Source organism: Macaca thibetana, chromosome X (assembly GCF_024542745.1).
Source record: "Macaca thibetana thibetana isolate TM-01 chromosome X, ASM2454274v1, whole genome shotgun sequence".
In the NCBI taxonomy this organism is placed as follows: Eukaryota; Metazoa; Chordata; class Mammalia; order Primates; family Cercopithecidae; genus Macaca; species Macaca thibetana.
The window spans coordinates 52,475,245-52,497,448 of record NC_065598.1 but is presented as its reverse complement, the minus strand read 5'-3'; the positions used below and the strand labels follow the sequence as shown (position 1 = coordinate 52,497,448).

Here is a 22,204-nt window from a genome sequence, read left to right as displayed (position 1 = left end):
CTTTCTATAGAAATACAGGCCTACAGTCTCAGACTGTACAGACGCTTCCAGAGGAGGACGGTGACATTTTTACTCTCTTTTTGAGGCTAACCGTATACCATTTTGTACATCAGCTATGCACAGCCAGAGATGGGTAGGGGGCGCGGGGCAGGGGTGAAGGGCTGTAGGGGCACCCCAATCAGAAATTTCTAACTTTTTGTTAATAATTAATCCCCTTCCCACTGTGGTTTCTGTTGTCTTTTTTTTTTTTTTTTTTGAGTTGGAGTCTCGCTCTTGTTGCCCAGGCTGGAGTGCAATGGTGCGATCTTTGCTCACTGCAACCTCCACCTCCCGGGTTCAAGTGATTTTCCTACCTCAGCCTCCCGAGTAGCTGGGATTACAGGCACCCACCACCATGCCCAGCTAATTTTTGTATTTTTTGTAGAGATGGGGTTTCACCATGTTGGCCAGGTTGGTCTCAAACTCCTGACCTCAGGTGATCCACTTGCCTCAGCCTCCCAAAGTACTGGGCCACCGCGACCGGCTGTCATTTTTTTTTATTAAAAAAATTTTTTTTGGCTGGATGCGGTGGCTCACGCCTGTAATTCCAGGACTTTGGGAGGCCTGGGTGGGTGAATTACCTGAGGCCAGGAGTTCGAGACCAGCTTGGCCAACATGGAAAAACCCTGTCTCTACTAAAAATACAAAAATTAGCCGGGTGTGCTGGAGCATGCCAGTAATCCCAGCTACTCGGGAGGTTGAGGCACGATAATCGCTTGAACCTGGGAGGCAGAGGTTGCAGTGAGGTAAGATCGTGCCGCTGCACTCCAGCCTGGGTGACAAGAGCAAGGTTGTGTCTCAAAAAAAATTTTTTTTCACTTTTTACCTCTTGTGGATACGTAGGGAGTTTACAGGGAAATATGTACTTTACGGAATAAATTTTAAGAACTATATACGTGTGTGTGTGTGTGTATGTATATATATATATTTTTTAAATTTTTTTTTTTTGAGACAGGGTCTCCCTCTGTCACCCAGGCTGGAGTGCGATGGCGAGATCTTGGTTCACTGCAGCCTTGAACTCCTGGGCTCAAGGGATCCTCTCACCTCAGCCTCCCAAGTCGCTGGGACTACAGGCATGTGCCACCATGCCCGGCTAATTTTTCTATTTTTTGTAGAGACAGGTTCTGGGTTTTTTTGTTTTTTTTTTTGAGACATGGTCTCACTCTGTCACCCAGGCTGGAGTATAGTGGCATGTTCATGGCTCACTGCAGCCTCGAACTCCTGGGCTCAAGTGATCCTCCTACCTCAGCCTCCTGAGTAGCTGGGACTATAGGTGCACACCACTACACCTGGCTAATTTTTCTATTTTTTGTAGAGATGGGGTTTTGCCATATTGCCCAGGCTGGTCTCAAACTCCTGGGCTCAAGCAATCTGTCCACCTTGACCTCCCAAAGTGCTAGGATTACAGGTGTGAGTCACCACACCTGGCCTAAAACATATTTTATTTAAAATAAAGTAATGGAGCTTTAATCTTACAGAGCTAAATTACTGATTATATATTTGTTGAGCTGATTTAAGGGTTAAAAAAAATCTATTTAACAAAAATTAAATGGCCGGCATGGAGGCAGAGGTTGCAGTGAGCCAAGATCGTGCCACTGCACTCCAGCCTGGGCGACAGAGTGAGACCCTGTGTCACACATAAAAATTGTATTGAGAGTTTTATTTTTATTTTATTTTATTTTTTATTTTTTGAGATGGAGTCTCACTCTGTCGCCCAGGCTGGAGTGCAGTGGAGTGATCTCGGCTCACTGGAAGCTCCGCCTCCCGGGTTCACACCATTCTCCTGCCTCAGCCTCCCGAGTAGCTGGGACTACAGGCGCCCACCACCACGCCTGGCTAAAATTTTTGTATTTTTAGTAGAGACGGGGGTTTCACCGTGTTAGCCAGGATGGTCTCGATCTCCTGACCTCGTGATTCGCCCACCTCGGCCTCCCAAAGTGCTGGGATTACAGGCGTGAGCCACCACGCCCTGCCGAGAGTTTTATTCTTTAACTTCAAAGCCTTCTTAATAGTCTTTCTTCTACGGAAAAAAAAAAAAAAAAAAAGGGAATACAGGTCTAGGCGAAATGCGTTCACCATTTACATAGGCACTTACAGACATACATACACATGAACCAAACTACATGAACCTACACACTTACAGATACAGTGTTACATGCACAGACATAAGAAAACATAGGTCAAGTCCTGCTCATATCCTATAGATCCAGGCCTTCCCATGCGCCACCCCACTGGTTCTTATACTAAGAGATTAAAACCCGCTCTATTACTATACAAAGCCACTGTCACAAATCTGCCCTGGAACACATCCATATACACAGAGTACAGACCTGCTCACACATACAAGCACATGGCTCAGCCTCACTGCTACACACACACAAAGGCAAGCAGGCATGTAGAGCAATGCAGACTGAAGCATACACATCCACATAGCCACTGATGTTTATAAATACAGAAAGACTCTCAGATGCATACTAGCCCTTTACACACACACACACATGCACGCACCTGGATCATCACATATAAACCTGGATACCAACCTTCTGACATTTATAGGCACTCGCAACAGAGATTCACATACATACATTTACATATTGACCCCTACAAACCTGTTTACATAGGCAGATAAAAACACGCTGGCATGCACACACAGATAGAAGCATGCTCACATGTGCAGACACACCAGCAGTGCAGGTCACACCCACACTCACAGACACTACACTACCACAGATACAGGCATGTGCACTCATACACCCAGATGTGTGTGCACTGGGAAATACACACATGGGGCCAACCCCCTCCATTCACGCCCGGGACACATGCTTCCTTTCTCACATGTTCGTGGTTTTGTATGCACACTGGGATACACAGAAGTACAAACCCACTTTCATGTACAAACACAGATACACACAGGATATGCTCATTCTGTCACACAGACACATAGACACGGATAACGGGAAATATGCACATAGAAACCCCATTCACACTTGCAGATGGACACATACTATTACACACTGGCATGGCTAATAATTATAGTAATACATAATGGCTTATATGGTGCAGAGGACTCATTACATGCCAGGCACTGTTCGAAGTGCTTTTCTTTTCTTTTTTTCTTTCTTTTCCTTCTCTTTCTTTTTCTTTTCTTTTCTTTTCTTTTTTTTTTTTTTCTTTTTTGAGATGGAGTTTCACTCTTGTTGCCCAGGCTGGAGTGCAATGGCATGATCTTGGCTCACTGCAACCTCCACCTCCTGAGTTCAAGTGATTCTCCTGCCTCAGCTTTCCGAATAGCTGGTATTACAGGCATGCGCCACCACACCTGGCTAATTTTGTGTGTGTGTGTGGTTTTTTCTTTTTTTTTTTTTTTTTTTTTTTAGTAGAGATGGGGTTTCTCCATGTTGGTCAGGCTGGTCTCAAACTCCCGACCTCAGGTGATCCACCCACCTTGGCCTCCCAACGTGCTGGGATTACAGGTGTGAGCCACCGTGCCCAGCCACTTTTTTTTTCTTTTTCTCTTTCTTTCTTTCTTTCTTTCTTTCTTTCTTTCTTTCTTTCTTTCTTTCTTTCTTTCTTTTTTTGAGATGGAGTTTCACTGCTGTCGCCTAGGCTGGAGTGCAATGGCATGATCTCAGCTCACTGCAACCTCCACCTCCCGGGTTCAAGCGATTCTCCTGCCTCAGCCTCCCGAGTAGCTGGGATTACAGGCGTGTGCCACCATGCCCAGTTAATTTTTGTATTTTTAGTAGAGACAGGGTTTTACCACATTGGCCAGGCTGGTCTCGAACTCCTGACCTCAAGTGATCCGCCTGCCTCGGCCTCCCAAAGTGCTGGGATTACAGGCGTGAGCCAATGCGTCCAGCCTCTAAGTGCTTTTCATATAACTCACCCAATCCTCATCCTATGAGATAGGTAATAGTACTCCCACTTTTACAGATAAGACACTGGGGCTTTGTTGAGCTTAGGTGACTTGCCCAAAGCCATACAGCTAATAAATGGCAGAACTAGGATTCGAACACAAAAGCTGCCTCCAGAGACCTTGCAGATGCAACTTATATGTAGAAGTACACTCACCTCATGCACAAGTACAGATACATACCACTTTAGCACAAGCACGTGCACACCCAATCCAGCTGATACACTCAGGTACAAATGGCCACACACACCTAGTCACATACATAAACAAACATGGACATGTTCACATTTACAGACATTCCAGCAGAGATATGTATGCCCCGGGAAATATATATACATTCATACACATGTCCACAATCACACACCCTACCCAGACACACCCACATTATTGAACACACAAAACCTCCAGATATACCACTTGCACACTCACACACAGATACAGTCACATTCTCAGATATATTCCTCACCCAAATACTCACACATGCTATCCTCATACTCACATGCTGGCCACATACTCACACATGTGGCCAGATGCAGCCACATGCACACCCCCTAGATTCACTCACACTCACACCCACACACTCTCACACCACCCAGAGATGACACATCCTATTTATATATACACATCCTGATTCATAGCCATGTAGACATTCAGACACAGGCTGAGCCCTGCTCACATCCTATAGGTCTTTGTGGTCTTAGATATACCCCACACTCTCACATGCTCCAACTCAGATGTGCCCACATTCTTCTCAAATACACCTACTTTCAAACATATACCCAACACTGATACACCCACACCCTCTCACACAAATCCCATCTAAATACACCCGTTCTCATATACATACATCTCAAATGCACTTACACGCACAGGCCCTCCACACTTATGCAAACTCCCAATTCAGTACACCCACACTCTCACATCACACAGATACACTCAAACTTGTATCCCACCCCAACTCAGAGCCCTCATACCCGAACCAGGTGCACCTACAATCTCTCTCTCTCTCACACACAGTATTAAGACACACCCACAATGACACACATACCTTCCAAAGAGACTACACTTACCCACACCCCATCCAAGTACTCACATTCACAAATTCCCAAGCCAAATACATCCACACACACAGACACACACATCATTCTCATACCCATACACACACACACACACACACACTCCAAATACAGCCCCACTCTCACAGTACACACACACTCCAAATACAGCCCCACTCTCACAGCCCCATCCAGACACATCCATCCTCTCCTACATCATCATCCAGATTCATCCCATATAGACCATGGAGATCCACTCAAAGCCACATGCACCACCCAGGTATAACTCCATCCACACACACAACCCACCTGGACATATCCAACTCTCACACATGCCATCCAGTGGACCTCTGCACATGCCCCACTCCCCAGATCCACCCATGCTCTCATCTCCTCCACACCACCCACAAGCACCCACACTCCATACACACACTTCCCACTCAGCTGTGCCCCCAACTCTCTTTTACACAACCCATCCAGTTATACACATTCACACCCACACCCAAGTACATATATGCCCACATTCTCCACCCAGATACAACCGAAGCTCTCATCACACGCCATCCAGACATACTTTATTGCACACTCCATCACCCAAATATACCCATGCTGTCACTCGCCTACCATCCGGATACACCCACATTCAAACCCACTCTACCCCCAATACATCCACACTCTGTCCCACACACAGCCCAAATGTACCTACACACTTTCTCTTTCACACACCATCCAGATACATCCACACCTCACATGCACCTATATTCTGATACACCCCCCCACTACATCCACACTTGCCTCCAACCCAGTTAAACCCAAACTCTCACACCTTATCCAGCGCACACTCTTCCCACAGAAGACATGCGTGCTCACACCTCTACCACACTCAGAAACACCCCCACTCTCTCTTACACACAAACACAATCTCGACCCCCAATTCTCTTAATCACCATCAGCCAGATCTACTCACACTGTACACACACAATGCAGATACATCCATACTGTCTCACACACACCACCCATACACACACTCCATAGACACCCCCAATTATATACACTCCCACCCTCACCCAGATGTGCCCAAATTCTCTTTCTCATGCACACCACCCACCCTATCTCACCATTCAGATAAACCCACACTCACATACCCTTCAAATACACACATCCTCACACATATCCCCAGCCCAACTCTCACTTATACCATCCTCCACCCACACAGGCCACTTTACATACAACCACACTGACCCCACACTCCCAAACACACCCAAATGCCTCACATGCACACCCTACCCAGAAACACCCATACACTCATGCGCTCTCTCTCTCTTTTTTTTTTTGTTTGAGACGGAGTCTTGCTCTGTTGCCCAGGCTGGAGTGCAGTGGTGTGATCTCGGCTCACTGCAACCTCCACCTCCTGGGTTCAAGCAATTCTCCTGTCTCAGCCTCCCGAGTAGCTGGGACTACAGGCATGCACCACCACGCCCAGTTGTATTTTTAATAGAGATGGGGTTTCACTATATAGATCAGGCTGGTCTCAAACTCCTGACCTTAGGTGATCCACCCGCCTTGGCCTCCCAAAGCGCTGGGATTACAGGCATGAGCCACTGCACCCGGGACATGCTCTCTCTTACACACACGCAGACCACATCCTTTCTCTCTCACCAGATATACCAGTCTACACACACACACACACACACACACACACACACACTTTACTAAGATCTTTTCTTTTTTTTTTTTTGTTTTTGAGACAGAGTCTCGCTCTGTCACCCAGGCTGGAGTGCAGTGGCGCTATCTCAGCTCACTGCAAGCTCCGGCTTCTGGGTTCACACCATTCTCCTGCCTCAGCCTCCCGAGTAGCTGGAATTACAGGCACCCGCCACCACACCTGGCTAATTTTGTTTTTGTATTTTTAGTAGAGACGGGGTTTCACTGTCTAGATTTCTGCCTGGATGGCATAATTTGGGTCCTCTCAGTGAAAACTATTTACCAACCCTAGATACCATACAATGCCACTCTACTCTGGGCCTTTGATGGTTGGGGGGATGAGAAGGGAGGTCTTTGTGTTTCAAAGAATCTTTTTCTAAACGGGCCTCTTTTCCCCAGTAGGACATCGGCCATGATTGGTGCCCACTTCTTGAGTGTGAATAATGACAGGAATTATCCTGAGACCCCCACAAAAGCCCAGTACATGGTCAAGGCCAGAGAAGCCCCAGAATGGGGGTCACAGGCATCAGGTGTCATAACTTGCCAATCTGCAGGATGTCTACACACTTACAGACAGTCATAGTCTCGCAGGGCACCAGTGACTCTCAGTCATACACATAAATACATACTGAGGTACACAGACTTGTAAGTATTCTCCCTTTTCATCCCCTTGCCAATAAGGCCCAATCTGCACAGGCCCAAGGCCAAGTATCTCTCTCACATCGACTGACAGACACATGCACAAACACCTACACTCATCCTTACACATGGACTCACTCACACTGTACTTAGTCACACGTCTACATCCGTTTACCCTTTTCTTTTTCTTTTTTTTGAGACAGAGTCTTGCTCTGTCGCCCAGGCTGGAGTGCAGTGGTGCGATCTCAGCTCACTGCAAGCTCCGCCTCCCGGGTTCACGCCATTCTCCTGCCTCAGCCTCCCGAATAGCTGGGACTACAGGAGCCTGCCACCACGACTGGCTAATTTTTGTATTTGTAGTAGAGACGGGATTTCACCATGTTGGCCAGGATGGTCTCGATCTCCTGACCTCGTGATCCACCTGCCTCGGCCTCCCAAAGTGCTGGGATTACAGGCGTGAGCCACCGCACCTGGCCTGTTTACTCTTGAACATAGGCATGCATGTATGACATACATTCACATGACATAATGCCCACGAATGACATACATTCATTCACAAACACAGGGGTACATACATGCATACCTTCACATGTCCACAGACAGACTTTGTATCACACCCAAGGAGATGATGAACAAACATGGAGACAGAGAGGCAAGCTCCCAAATGTGTGCACACACACACCCAGACATGACCACATATATTTACACACTCACACACCTAAACACCTAGATATGCACATGCTTGTAAATGACATGAAGTACAGATACGCAGACATTCCTAACACAGACTTGTACACACAAGTGGGCATGTTCACATGCACATAGACTTGTTCATTAATTCATTCTCATATGCATACAGTCAGACATGGAAATACAAATGTACTCACAAAACATGCTCACACTATCACAGCCAGATATGTACATCATGTACATTCCTACAAGTGCATACACCCATATGAGAAGCTACACAATAAAGAGGAATCATTTACACCTACATTCTCACAGATGGACTTGGACACAAAGGTATATTCACACACATGCACACATGGAAGTACACTCACATACACACAACTGTACATCCAGCCACACAAGAAGGACTGATCCACACTCATCACAGACACACACATCCTCACACACATCCTCTCTCTCTCACACACACACACTTAAACACACTTATAGGCTGAGAGTGGCATGCATGGACATTACCTTATATTGTGTTCTACAACATACGCTCCAGAACAAAGATGCATTAACGCAAACACATACATGCAAATAATTAGAACTGTACAAACTGGCACATTCACACATATGAATATACCTCTGTGTATGCCTGTCTGAATGTACAGGCATACACACAGGCATATTCACACACACACACACACGGATGTGTATGGACAGGCAGGCATATACAGACATGTTCAATGAAACACACACAGCCAGATGTTCACACATACTAGCATATACACTCACATATACACTCACAATCACTCACAGGCATATTCAAATACACATTCACACGCACTCAGAAATTCAGACAAAACACATAATGAGACATGCACATCCAAGTAGCTACTCATGCATGCCACAATCAGACATTTACTCACACATAACAGTGTACACACAAACACAATTAGACATATAGACAATGCACCATTTCACCTATGCACACAGCATTTTGCGTGTGTGTGTGTGTGTTTGTGTCCAGACAGGCATACACTCCCCCACACAGACATACTCACATACACAATCAAATGTGCACACGTAGGCATACCCACAAAATAGATTTTCATTCACACACTCTCCCCTACCCATACAATTAGTTCTCCTTATACTAGTGTGCCCACCTACACTAACATTTCCCTAATCGGATGTGGACATAAAGGTTTGTCTATAGGTGATATACACTGGAACATGCACACATGGACATCTATATAATTTAAAATGCTGGAGAACCCACATACAGACATTCACAGAAAGTCAAAAGACTACCCACACAAATGCAGGACAGACACACTCATCTATACACACACACATATACATCCTCTCATACATGCATGGACATGCACATATATGCCCTTGCACTCAAAAACACACCCTTTAGATGCACCTACACTCATGAGCACACACCAGTATGCACAATCAGATACAACTAGGCATTCATCTAATTGGGCAAGCACACCCAGGCATTCTGAAACCCACACACTCATACACATACAACCAGACACATACACTCAAAGAAAAACTGATGCCACACACATATACAACCAGACATTCAACAGGCCTGATGGCTCAGAGAAAACACACCCACACTCAGGCTCAAAATCAAACATGCCCATTTGATCACCCAGACAGACATGCAAAGTCATGCCCACCCCACAGTACACACACAAGCCTACCCAGATACCCACACACTCACACGCATGCCATCACACGGCCTGCTCACACACATAGGTTCATACACAGCCACATTGCCCATGAAGAGACATGCACACACAAACTACACACTCAGCCACACATTTCCAGTAACATATATACACCCACGCTCGGGCCCAGAGGCCTCCAGACCACAGACCAGGTCCTCTCCCACACCAAATGCTTCTTCAGAAAAGTCTACTTTATGCCTCAAAGTCCCCCTCCCTGCCCCCACAGAGATGGTCTTCTGTGCCTCAGTCTTTCCCCATTCCTTCTCTTCCCTTGGTCACCAACCCCACACTCTGTGTCCCATCACATCTCCATACCCCAAAATCAGCCAGCAGACCCCATTCTTCCCCCATCCCAGGCTCTAGGTGAGCAGCTCCCCGGGAGGCGTTCCTCACAGGTCTGGTTGCTGCATGGGCCACACCCCAGCTCTACCCGAAGCCCCATGATCTCAGGAGCTTCAGCCTCATCTCCAGGCCCTGCCAACCACTGACCACAGGCCAAACTCTTGCCAAGTCTCCCCTCAACAGGGAGACACATATATCACCAGGGCCAGGAAGGCTGCAGGCTGCAAGCCAGGCCTTTGCTGGCTCATGGGGGCTCAAGCCTCTGTGTGTGTATGCATGTGTGTGTGTGCACAAACAGGGACAAGTGCAGGGAAAGAAGCCTGGAGTGGGGTGGGGGAGGGAGGCTCTGCCCATAACCACTTATCATTCTCTACAAATGAGAAGTATTAACACAAGGCTTCTCCTGCCTCTCTTCCACTCCTCTCCATCTGCCCACTTGCTGCCCTCCCCAGATCTCTGCTGAGACCCTGGAGAAGAAAGACCTGTCCCTCCTCCAAGTAATCAATAACACTATTAATCATGAATAATCAGCAACAATATTGACCGTGAGCTTTGCTGACATTGCTTCAGTGCCACCTCGATGCGCATCTCTTACTTAAACGCACCAACTCATTCAATGCCTACACACACCCATCAGGGAAGGGTTATCAGTCTCTTTGACAGATGGGAAAACTGAGGTTCAGTAAGTGGCATGCTTCCGCTAAAGTTGCAGAGCTAGTAGTTGGGGGAAGTGTCCCTGGGAGGATCCATGTTCTGTATGTACCAGGCTTTCCTGCCCTTCCAGATATACAGACCTCTGGCTACTGGACACAAGGCCAGAAGATCTGGGGGTTCCCAGGCACAACATGGGCATCTGAAACAGAGACAGATAGCCTTGTGGTGGAGGCTGTGTCCCACACTGTAGGGACAACCATGTTGTTCCTGGCCCCTGCAGGTTGTCATGGGCTTGATCTTTGCCCCCACAGAACCATCAGGCAGCCTAGGGCCTGGAAGTGCTCCCCACTACCACCTCACCGTCCTTTAGCTCTACAGTGGCTTCCTCCCTCTAGCTGGGAATCGGCAACATCTTCAGTGGTGAGTGAGCAAAACTCTGCTACCTGTAGGGAGAGATGGAGGGGGGGTGCAGTGGTGGAGGAAGGAAGGAAGGAAAGGAGGAAAGAAGGAATGGGGGGTGGTCTGGGCTGGGAGCAGCTTCTCTGTCATGTCTACCCACCTGCTTGCTACCCAGGTGCACACATGCACACACACACACACACACACACACACACACACACCCCCACACTGGAAGAGAGTGGAGGAGGAGGGAGAGGGAGAGGAGCAGCCGCAAGAGGCTGAGCCTGCCCAGGGTGCAGGCATTGTAAAGGGAACACGGCCGGGATCCCAGGCATCCCTTCCACAGCCAGCACACAAGGAAAGATTAACACAGCCTCATGCCCAAACGTAACCATGATGACAAAAACAGACCCTGTGAGGGGAAACAGGTGGTGGTTCCCTTTTTCATGGGACATTTGGGATTGGGGAAGATGGGGGTAAGATGAGGAATCCCCAGGCTTGGGTGCCAAGGAGCCCCTGTGATGGAGCAGAAAGAGACTAACAGAGTCAGAGAGAGACGGAGAGCATGGCAGTGATGGAGACTCTGAAGTATGTGTGGGGAGACAGAACAGAAGTCCCAGCCCCCAATCCTTGGTGGAGGGATGCTGACTGCTTACCTGGGCTCTCTCAGCAGGGATGTCTTAGAATCCACGATGGGGACTCAAGCTGTCTCACCCAGGTAAATCACAGCCCGGGCCACATTGTGGGACCCTCAGTGATCTGGCGGCCAGTGACACTCCTGCTTCTGTTGCCGTGGATACAGCCGGGCTGGTCTAAATCGCAGGCATCAGGGAAAGCATGCACCGGAGGGGTGCACTGGGTAGGGCTAGGGGTGTTGGGGAACACCAGGTGGGCAGCACACAGCCTTGGGGTGCCCAACTAGCTGGCAGGTGGGGGTCCCGGCAGGTGCTTCCTCCACTATACACTCCCACACCCATCTTCATGCTACTGCCAAGCTGGGAGGGGGGCCAGTGCTGGCCCCTGCTACCCGTCTGCCTGCCTGGCTGCCGGTCCCCCTACTCCCCCCACCGCCCCCTCCGTCTGCCTGCTGGCCGCCGCCTTTTGTCCTCAGAAGACACGGTCCCCGCGGGGCCTCTGCCAAGCCTCCAGCAGATGCTCAGGGTCCGGGGCTCCTCCCTGGGAGCACACGGGCCATGGCCTGGGAGAGCCCCAGATTGGGGGGGCTCTCATCCAGGCTCACCCCGCTCCCCGGGCCTGGCGGGGATGGGGAAGAGGTGCAGGTCCACAGCCAGAGGCAGCAGCAGAGGTGGTGTTGGGGAGGGGATGGACGCCAGAAAGAGGGGGTGGGGTGGAGAGAGAGGCTGGCCTGATAGCTGTGTCCCGGGTTTTAGATCCGGGTTGAGGAGGGTGGCTCAGAGCATCCGAGGGGGGTCCTCATGCAAAACGAGGGCACTAAGGGACTGCCGGAGGGACCCTCTTGGCCTGGGAACCACCCCGGTGCACACAAATCCAGGTCCCACGATGCTGGGGACACCCATCCTGGATAGAGCATCAGTGGGGAATCTGGGGCCCTAAGCTGGACCCCATCAGGCCTGTCCGTCCCCCCTCTCCTCGATTTGCACGGTCCCTGCCTCAGGGGCGGGCGGAGGAGGAGGGAGGCAGGGAGGGAGAGGGAGGGAAGGAGGAAGGCTGAGCAGGCAGGGAGACTCCCAGCTGCCAGCCTGGTCCTCCCTGGGGCGGGGCGGGGAGTGGGGGCTGGCGAGGCCAGGGAGCAGCCGGCTGGCTGGCTGACTGGGTGGGGACGCTGGCGTGGCGACTGTGCTGCCAGGACAATAGCTGGCTGGGGAAGTCAGGTTCGGGCCTTTCTGAGATGCTCGAGAGAGGCATGAGTGGAGGTGGTGAGAGATGGCCAAGAGGCTGCTGAGAGAGCAACTCACATGGGCTGCAAGTGCAGAGGAGGCAGGGCGTAGGGGACGCTAGGGTCTGGGTCGGGACAAAGGTCCGGCGAAAGTTTCTCAAAAGCTTTGGGCTGGGAGGCATGCTTAGGGCCCGGAGAGGTGGGATTCATACACTGATTTAGAATGGGGTTCTATGGGCATTTTCCCCTGCAAGGCCTGGAGGTTGGCTGGGCGGGGGTGGGGGGGGGTGGGGGGGGTGTGAAAGGAGCGCTGCCCAACTCTGAACAGCCCCCTCTCAGGATATCTCCTATGCCATCCCCACTTTCTTAGGGCCAGCAGACAGGCAGAACCCATACTTAAAGCTATGTCCCAGGACAGCAGCATAGGAGAGGTGAGGAGAATGTTTGGTAGTCAAAGATATGAAGACAAGGAAAAAAATATTTGTTTCAAATATGATTAAACTGGGACCAGATGATGCTTCAGTGGTTCCCCTAAGTTACAGCATTCAAGAATTCAAATTATCTTGATATAAGAAATTGTGTTTTATTTCCTTTCATCCTTCATCCATTGGTTCCTTCATTTATGACAAATGGCTTTATGTTAGGCCCAGTGCTGGGCACTAATAGTACCAGGTGACTCAGACCTGTGCTCTCTGCCCTTAGGAAATGCAGGCTCTGCTACCAGACTGTGGACCTGGAACCCACTTGTGTCTGAATCTCCGGGAGAACTTGTAAAGTGTAGATACCCAGGCCTACCTCCCAGAAATACTAATCTAGGAGGTTTCAGATGGGGCTCCAAAATCTGTATTTTGACAAGGCCCTCCGGTGGTCATTTTTATGCCCACATGCTTTGGGGAGGGAGAAAAATCCATGGAAAATTAGAAAATGTTTTGGAGGCTGGGTGTAGCGGATCACACCTGTAATCCCAGCGCTTTGGGAGGCCAAGGCAGGAGGATTGCTTGAGTTCAGGAGTTTGAGACCAGCCAGGACAACATATTGAGACCCTGTCTCTACAAAAAATTTAAAAATTATCTGGACATGGTGGTGTGGGCCTGTAGTCCCAATTACTTGGGAGGCTGAGGTGGGAGGATCACTCCAGCCCAGGATGCTGCAGTGAGCTGTGTTCTCACCACTGCACTTCCAGCCTGGGCAACAGAGCAAGACTCTGTCTTGAAAAAAAAAAAAAAGGCAAAACAGGCTGGGCACGGGCTCACGCCTGTAATGCCAGCACTTTGTGAGGCCAAGGCAGGCAAATTGCTTGAGCTCAGGAGTTCGAGAAAAGCCTGGCCAACATGACAAAACCCCGTCTCCACTAAAAATACAAAAATTGGCAGGGAGTGGTGGTGCACGCCTGTGGTCCCAGCTACTCCAGAGGTTGAGGTAGGAGGCTTGCTTAAGCCCAGGAGGTCGAGGCTGCAGTAAGCCGAGATCGCGCCACTCCACTCCAGCCTGGGCGACAGAGCAAGACTCTGTCTCAAAAACAAAACAAAACAAAAAAACGCAAAACAATAAAGCTTCTAAAATATGATATAAGAGAATACCTTTATAACCTTGGGGTAAGGAAGGAATTGAACAAGACAAGAAGTAATTACCATAAAGGAAAGGAGTGATACATTGAACAGCATTAACATTTAAAACTTCTGGTTATCAAAGGATACCATTAAAATAGTGAAAAGATAAGTCATACAATTAGATAAAATATTTGCAAAATATATATCCAGTAAAAGGCTCATATCCAGAATATACAAATAACTTTTACCAACCAATAAGAAAAAGACAGATAACCCAATAGAATAATAGACAAGACACTTGAACAGGGATCTTGCAAAAGAGGATAGCCAACTGGCCAAAAACTTAGGAAAATGTGCTCAACCTCATCGGTAGTCAAAAAAAAAAAAAAAAAAAAATACAAAATGAAACCATGCTCACTAGATTGACTAGAAAGAAAAAGACAATACCGAATATTGGTGAGAATGTGGAGTGATTAGAGCTCTCATACGGTATTGATGAGAGTATAAATTGATATAGCCACTTTGGAAACTGTTTAGCAATATCTACTAAGGTGACCACATGCACACTTCATAACCCAGCAGTTCTACTTTTAGGTATGTGCCCATCCGAAATGCGTATATATGTTTACCAAAAGACATGTATGATAATGTTCATAAAAGCACTATTTGTAACAGTGCAAACTGGAAACAACCCAAATGCCATCAATAGGAGAATGATACATAAATTGTGGTATATTTGCACATTGGAATAGTATACATCAATGAGAAGAAATGACTCACAACTACAATATGGATGAATCCCACAGACATTACACTGAGCAGAATATACCAGACAAAAGAATACTGTATGATTCCATACATATAAAGTTCAAAACCAGGCAAAACCAATATGTTGTGATAGAAGTCAGAATAGTGATTACCACTGGGGTCTGAGTAGGAGGCCCAAAGAGACTTCCTTCCTTCCTTCCTTCCTTCCTTCCTTCCTTTCTTTCTTTCTTTCTTTCTTTCTTTCTTTCTTTCTTTCTTTCTTTCTTTCTTTCTTTCTTTCTTTCTTTCTTTCCTTTCTTTTCTTTCTTTCTTTCTTTCTTTCTTTCTTTCCTTCCTTCCTTCCTTCCTTCCTTCCTTCCTTCCTTCCTTCCTTCCTTCCTTCCTTCCTTCCTTCCTTCCTTCCTTTCTTTCTTTCTTTCTTTCTTTCTTTCTTTCTTTCTTTCTTTCTTTTCTCTCTCTCTCTCTCTCTCTCTCTCTTTCTTTCTTTCTTTCTTTCTTTCTTTCTTTCTTTCTTTCTTTCTTTCTTTCTTTCTTTCTTTCTTTCTTTGAGTTGAACTCTCACTCTGTCGCCCAGGATGGAGTACAGAGGTGTGATCTGGGCTCACTGCAACCTCTGTTTCCCGGATTCAAGCGATTCTCCTACCTCAGCCTCCCGAATAGCTGGGATTACAGGCGCCCACCACCTCGCCCAGCTAATTTTTGTATTTTTAGTAAAGGCAGAATTTCACCATGTTGGCCAGGCTGCATTCGAACTCCTGACCTCAGGAACTCCTGCCCACCTCTGCCTTCCAAAGTGTTGGAATTACAGGCGTGAGCCACCGCGCCCGGCCAAAGAGACTTTTTAGAGTGCTGAGAATGTTCTGGTTCTTGATTTTGGAGCTGATTACTCAGGTGGCTTAGTAACAGTTCATCGAAAGTGTGCATTATATCTCGAGTGCTTTTCTTTCATTTTTTTTTGTTTTTATTGAGACAGAGACCCACTATGTTGCTCAGGCTGGTCTTGAACTCCTGGGCTCAAGCAGAGTCCTCCTGCCTCCCAAAGTGCTGGGATTACAGGCACGAGCCACCGCACCCGGCCTCAAGTACTTTTCTCTTCTTTTTTGAAGGGAAAGGCAAGAAGCTTTTATTACAAGGCGAAAGTAAACACTTAAGAGAGAAGTGCAGGTGTGTTTGTGAGAACGAGTTGCACAGAAGGGAGTTTGGGTTTCTAATTTTATGGGTGTTTCTTTAATTAGGGGGTGGAATAATCATTAGATGTTCTAGAAAAGGAGGGGATTTCAGCTCCCCAACTCTGGTTACCACCTCATTTCTCCCTTATTTGGGTTTTCCCAGAAGAGTCATGGACATATCACCTTAGCTGGGATTCTGGCCATTTTCTCTCCCTTATTTTGGATTTTCTGTTATCCCATGGTTTATTTGCCTAGCTCTTGTTTTAGCTGTTGTTTGAGTTTTTTCATCCTCCTGTAACCACCCATTGCTCTTCCTATTTCATTCACCCTTCAGAGATTTCCATCCCTTATTCTTAAGGGTTGATGACGGAGGAGGCCAGTCATCTGTATCTTCTTATTGCTGATTTAAGGGTGCTGGCATTGCCTGTCCAGGGAATGGAAATCTCCGGCTGCCTGGTCTAAGGGTCCCCAGGGTGCATCAGCAGGTGAGTCCGATTCTGAGACAAGAATTGGCTGGAATCCTTACATGATCGTCATCTTTACATGGAACTGCTGTAACCTGGAAGATATAAACTTTGTCTGGGCCTAAAGATGAGGCTCTGGTTAGCTTGAGTTTGGTGTTAGATACTGGCAGGAGTCAGTGCCTTCTTTAGATGAGATACATGTGCCCAGGTGTCAAAGCCCTGTAAAGTTCTGCATGACTGGGGAGGCCTCAGGAAACTTACAAGTGTGGCAGAAGATGAAGGGGAAGCAAGGACCTTCTTCACATGGTGGCAGGAGAGAGAGAATGAGTACTTTATGTGTTATACTACTTCAATACAAAGTTTTTAAAAATGAAAAAGTAAAAGAGGCAATCAGATTGTTTCATCACAGTGTGAAGCGAAGGTGGGAACTGAGAGCTGTGGGAGCTTGAAAATGTCACGTGCAGGGTGGGGGGAGGTGTTGACACCCAAGGTCAGTGTGGAAGAAGTGGAAGTGAGTCAGAAGTTTAAGAGGCAGCATAGTGCAGTGGCTAAGAGCACTGACTCAGGCACCAGACTGCTTGGGTTTGAATCCGTGCCTCTTACCCTCCTTGTGCCTCAAGTTCCTTATCTGTTAAATGGGGTGATAATAGTGCTTATAATAGGGTTGTGAGGATAAATGAAGTAATATCTGTGAAGTGTTTAGAACAGTGTCAAGACATAATCAGTACCATGTGCCTCTTAATTCCATTTAAAAAGGTGACTAGGTAAGTGAAACAGCCTTATAAAGGCTTAGGGGGTCCCAGAGAGTAGTGTGTTTGGAGCATGCTGGAAGCAATTTGGTGTGGCCTGATGAGGGACGCTCAGGAGGCAGGGATGAGACCCTGAATGCCAGCCTGAGGATCTCAGACTTTATCTCAAGACAGGGATCTTGACCTGGACTCCTGCTATCTCAGTTGGCCCCCAGTTAGCCTTCACTCATGACCTTCCAAGGCCGTCAAGAGAAAGGATTGTTCTGTTGTTGGCGATGGTGAGGAAGAGTGATGGGGAAGGAATGCCTTGCCAAGGAGGGTGGGAGGGGCCAGCTGGACTGAACCCCGCCACACACTCACTATCCACTCTGAAGCAACTTTCCTCCCTTTGCGGTGGGAGGAGAGGGTTCTCCAGAAAGGTCTGTATTTATGAGATGGGCACACAGAAATCATCAGGCAGAGTTGTAGGGAGAGAAGACAAGGGGAACAGGGAAAACTGAGTCATGCACTTGTAGCCACAGTCCCCCCTCCTTTTCTTTTCTTTTTTCGAGACATAATCTCACTCTGTCACCCGGGCTGGAGTGCAGTGGCGTGATCTTGTCTCGCTGCAAACTCCGCCTCCCGGGTTCAAGCGATTCTCCTGCCTCAGCCTCCCGAGTAGCTGGGATTACAGGTTCTTGCTACCACACCCGGCTAATTTTTGTATTTTTAGTAGAGATGGGGTTTCACCATGTTGGCCAGGCTGATCTTGAACTCCTGACCTTAGGTGATCCGTCCACCTCGGCCTCCCAAAGTGCTGAGATTACAGGTGTGAACCACTGCACCTGGTCCACAGTCCCCCATTTTGAATTAACTCCAACACTCCAGGAATGGAAGAGACCTGATTCCTTTCTGCCTGTGCCCCTCTGTTTATCGCCCTGAGCAGGCAGGGAGATAAGCAGGTTTTGGAAGATTTAAGAAGCTCCTTCCATATTTGTTCCTGTTTCTATCTCTACAATGACTGTACTCCACAATCTGGTGGGCCAAAGCACCTTCATGGGGCTGCGACGATCTCCTTAACCAGTCAGTGAGGCTACACTGAATTGGGAGAAAAAGTGTCATGTTCTACTATTCAATTTTACTTTTCAAAAATTCAACTTTTTAAATTGTGAAATATAATGTACAGATAGAAATGTGCATAAGACTTGTAGATTAAGAAATCGTTATAAAATAAACATCCACTTAACCACTGCTCGGCTCAAGAAATAGAATATTAATGGTATTCAGAAGCCCCCAGCATTAATGATTATTTTATTTTAAAAAATAAAACACATTCCTATCATAAGGAATTTTTTTTACATAGTATATAAATAGCCGGGAATGGTTTGATTCATTTCTCACCCATTTAAACTGTCCTAGTTACTGAATCTAAACAAGGCTTGAATAAAAATGCTCCTTTCCAACTTACTCTGAACATTTTCTTAGAGTCAGGATCCCCTTTCATTGTCTCAAAAAACTTAATTTTTAAAATTATGAACATTCGAAACATGCAGAGGGTACTACCATGAATACACATACACACGCTACTCAGATTGGACAATGAATAAGATTCTACTGTATTTATTTCATCTACTCTATTTTTCTTTTGTTGAAGTATTTCAAATCAAATCTCAGACATTGTATCACATCCCTATATACTTCAGTATGCAATTCTAAAAAATAGGAATATCTTAAAACCACTATACCATTATTACACTGAAGGATGGTAACAATTCCTTGATGATGTCTCATAATAGCAAGTCCACAATTACCCAATTGTCTTCATAATCAAATGTCTTTTTACACCCAGCTTGTTCAAACCAGAACACACTGAATGATTTGACATGTCTCTTGAGGGTCCTTTAATCCTAGAGCAGGGCCTGCCTTCCCACTTTTCGTTTCATGCCACTGACTTGTTGCAGTTGTCCTGTAGAAGGACCTATCTTTTGGATTTCTCCGTTTGCTCCCTTGTGGTGTCGTTTAACATGTTCCTTATCTGCCCCCCACTCCATTTTTTCCTGGAGTTGGAAGTTAGCTCTTAAGACTCTATTGTCTTCAGGTTATTTATTATTATTATTACTATAACTATTATTATTTGCAACACTTTAGAGGTGGTGCTGTGAGATTTCTACTTCAACACACCAAGCGGCACATAATGTCTGGTGGTCTTGCTGTTAGTGATGTTAAGATTTATCAGTGGGTTAAGGTGGTAATAGCCTCATCTCTCCATGGTAAATTTCCCCATCAACCTTTCATCTAATGGTTTCATGTATTGATGATTATTGCCTGAATCAGTTGTTTTATTAGGACTTGCAAGTGGTGATCTTTCTAATTCTGTCATTTTTCTACATTTATTAACTAGCCTTTTTCTATAAGTAAAATATTTCTGGCCAGGCATGGTGGCTCATGCCTGTAATCTCAACACTTCGGGAGGCCGAAGAGGTAGGATCGCTTGAAGCCAGGAATTTGACACCAGCCTGGGCAAAATAGTGACACCCTATCTCTACAAACATTGAAAAATTAAGGGGGCCCAGTGGCATGTGCCTATAATCCCAGCTACTTGGGAAGGGTGAAGTTGGAGGATGGTGTGAGCTCAGGAATTTGAGGCTGCAATGAGTTGTGATCGTACCACTGCATTCTAGCCCAAGCAACAGAAGGAGACTCTGTCTCAGAAAAATACAAAAACAAAAACTTCCCTTCATCAACTTGGGTCATTGGGGTTACCCCAAGATAGAATTTACATAAGAAAGACAAAATAAATATATAATTCTGTCATTATAAATGCCAATTTTCAGAGGAAGGACTTGATGTCCTAGTTATTTCCAGTGGTTCAAATGAGGTTTTTATGTTTTTTGTTTTTGCTGCTTTTTTTTTTTTTTTTTTTTGAGACGGAGTCTTGCTGTCTCCTAGGCTGGAGTGCTGTGGCACGATCTCAGCTCACTGCAAGCTCCGCCTCCCGGGTTCACGCCATTCTCCTGCCTCAGCCTCCCGAGTAGCTGGGACTACAGGCGCCCACTACCACGCCTCGCTAATTTTTTTTTTTTTTGATATTTTTTAGTAGAGACGGGATTTCGCCGTGTTAGCCAGGATGGTCTCGATCTTCTGACCTCGTGATCCGCCTGCCTCGGCCTCCCAAAGTGCTGGGATTACAGGCGTGAGCTACCGCACCCGGCAGCTGTTTGTTTTTAGTGCCATTATGAACTCATTTTAAAAAATATTCAGTGTGTTTCAATCCATTGCAATTATCATTCTCTTTGATGTTCAAATTACCCCATATTTGGCCAGTGGGAGCCCTTTCAAGTTTGTTTCTGTGCCTTTTTAACATGACACTAAGTAGTCTTTGATAGTTTTCTTGGTTTCTGGTAGGAAAAGATGCCTCAGGCTCATGTTGGACATTTCCTGCTCCAGACCTAGAATCAGCCATTTCTTTAGTTGGGATGTATTCAGACACCAAGATACAGGTGCTAGGCACGTTCATTGATACTAGATGTCACTGCTTCTGGGTATTTCCAATGAACAAGGCAGGGAAAAACTTTTTTTGAAAGAAGCAAAAACGTCGTTGGATCATATTGATATTTCCAATTCAAAGTTAATATTCCAAGGTGTTTATGTACTTTTAAAAATTTTATACTTCAGGACAGGCATGGTGGCTCATGCCTGCAATCCCAGCACTTTGGGAGGCCGAGGCGAGCGGATCACCTGAGGTTGGGAGTTCAAGACCAGCCTGACCAACATGGAGAAACCCGGTCTCTACTAAAAATACAAAATTACCCCGGACGTGGTGGCGCATGCCTGTAATCCCAGCTACTCGGGAGGCTGAGGTAGGAAAATCACTTGAGCCCGGGAGATGGAGGTTGCAGTGAGTCGAGATCACGCCATTGCACTACAGCCTGGGCGACGAGCAAAACTCCATCTCAAAAAAAAAAAAAGTTTATACTTCGTAGATGGCATTTTTATACTGAAAATCTTGGCTTCTAACAACATTTATGTATTTGTGTCCCTGCATTAAACTAATCTAACCAATATTTCTATCATCAATTAGACTCCTGAAAGAAGTCTAGGATTTCTTAGTAGTTCTATTTGTTCTTGGAATACATTCCAGTAAGGATATGCATTCAAAAACTGTGTTCTAAAGTTGCTGGAAATAGTATATTATCTTTGGAAGCTATGTTACCAATGTGATATAGTTAAGTTTATTCATTCCAGTTGGTTTTCTATTTTTAGAGATTGATTTTTAAATTTTTAATTGAATTTTAATCTTGAATATGTAAAACGTTTTTGTTTCCAAAGTCTCAACTCTGTAACAAGGCTTATTCAGAGAAATCTCACTTCCATCATGTCCCTATACCCTGTTACACCCCCTCCCTTGTAGGTTACTATTTTTATTAGTTTTTAGTTTATCCTTCTAGTGTTCCTTTTTGCAAATATAAGTATCTCTATATATAATACTTATATATGTA

The 22,204-nt window shown here is 46.5% G+C and overlaps 1 protein-coding gene across 2 annotated transcripts in view; it reads right to left on the bottom strand.

Moving 5' to 3' along the window:
- The window catches only part of GPR173 (G protein-coupled receptor 173), a 31,745-nt gene extending 19,021 nt beyond the window's left edge, over nt 1–12,724 (bottom strand). Inside the window, exons 1-2 of one of the 2 annotated variants that reach the window (XM_050776961.1) lie at nt 11,825–12,724; nt 11,130–11,212 (exon numbers count right to left, since the gene is read on the bottom strand). The gene's annotated coding sequence lies outside the window, so the exon portion shown is untranslated. The remainder of the gene's footprint in view (nt 1–11,129; nt 11,213–11,824) is intronic. The other variant, XM_050776962.1, reaches the window with a different exon arrangement.
- Nucleotides 12,725–22,204: the final 9,480 nt, after the last annotated feature.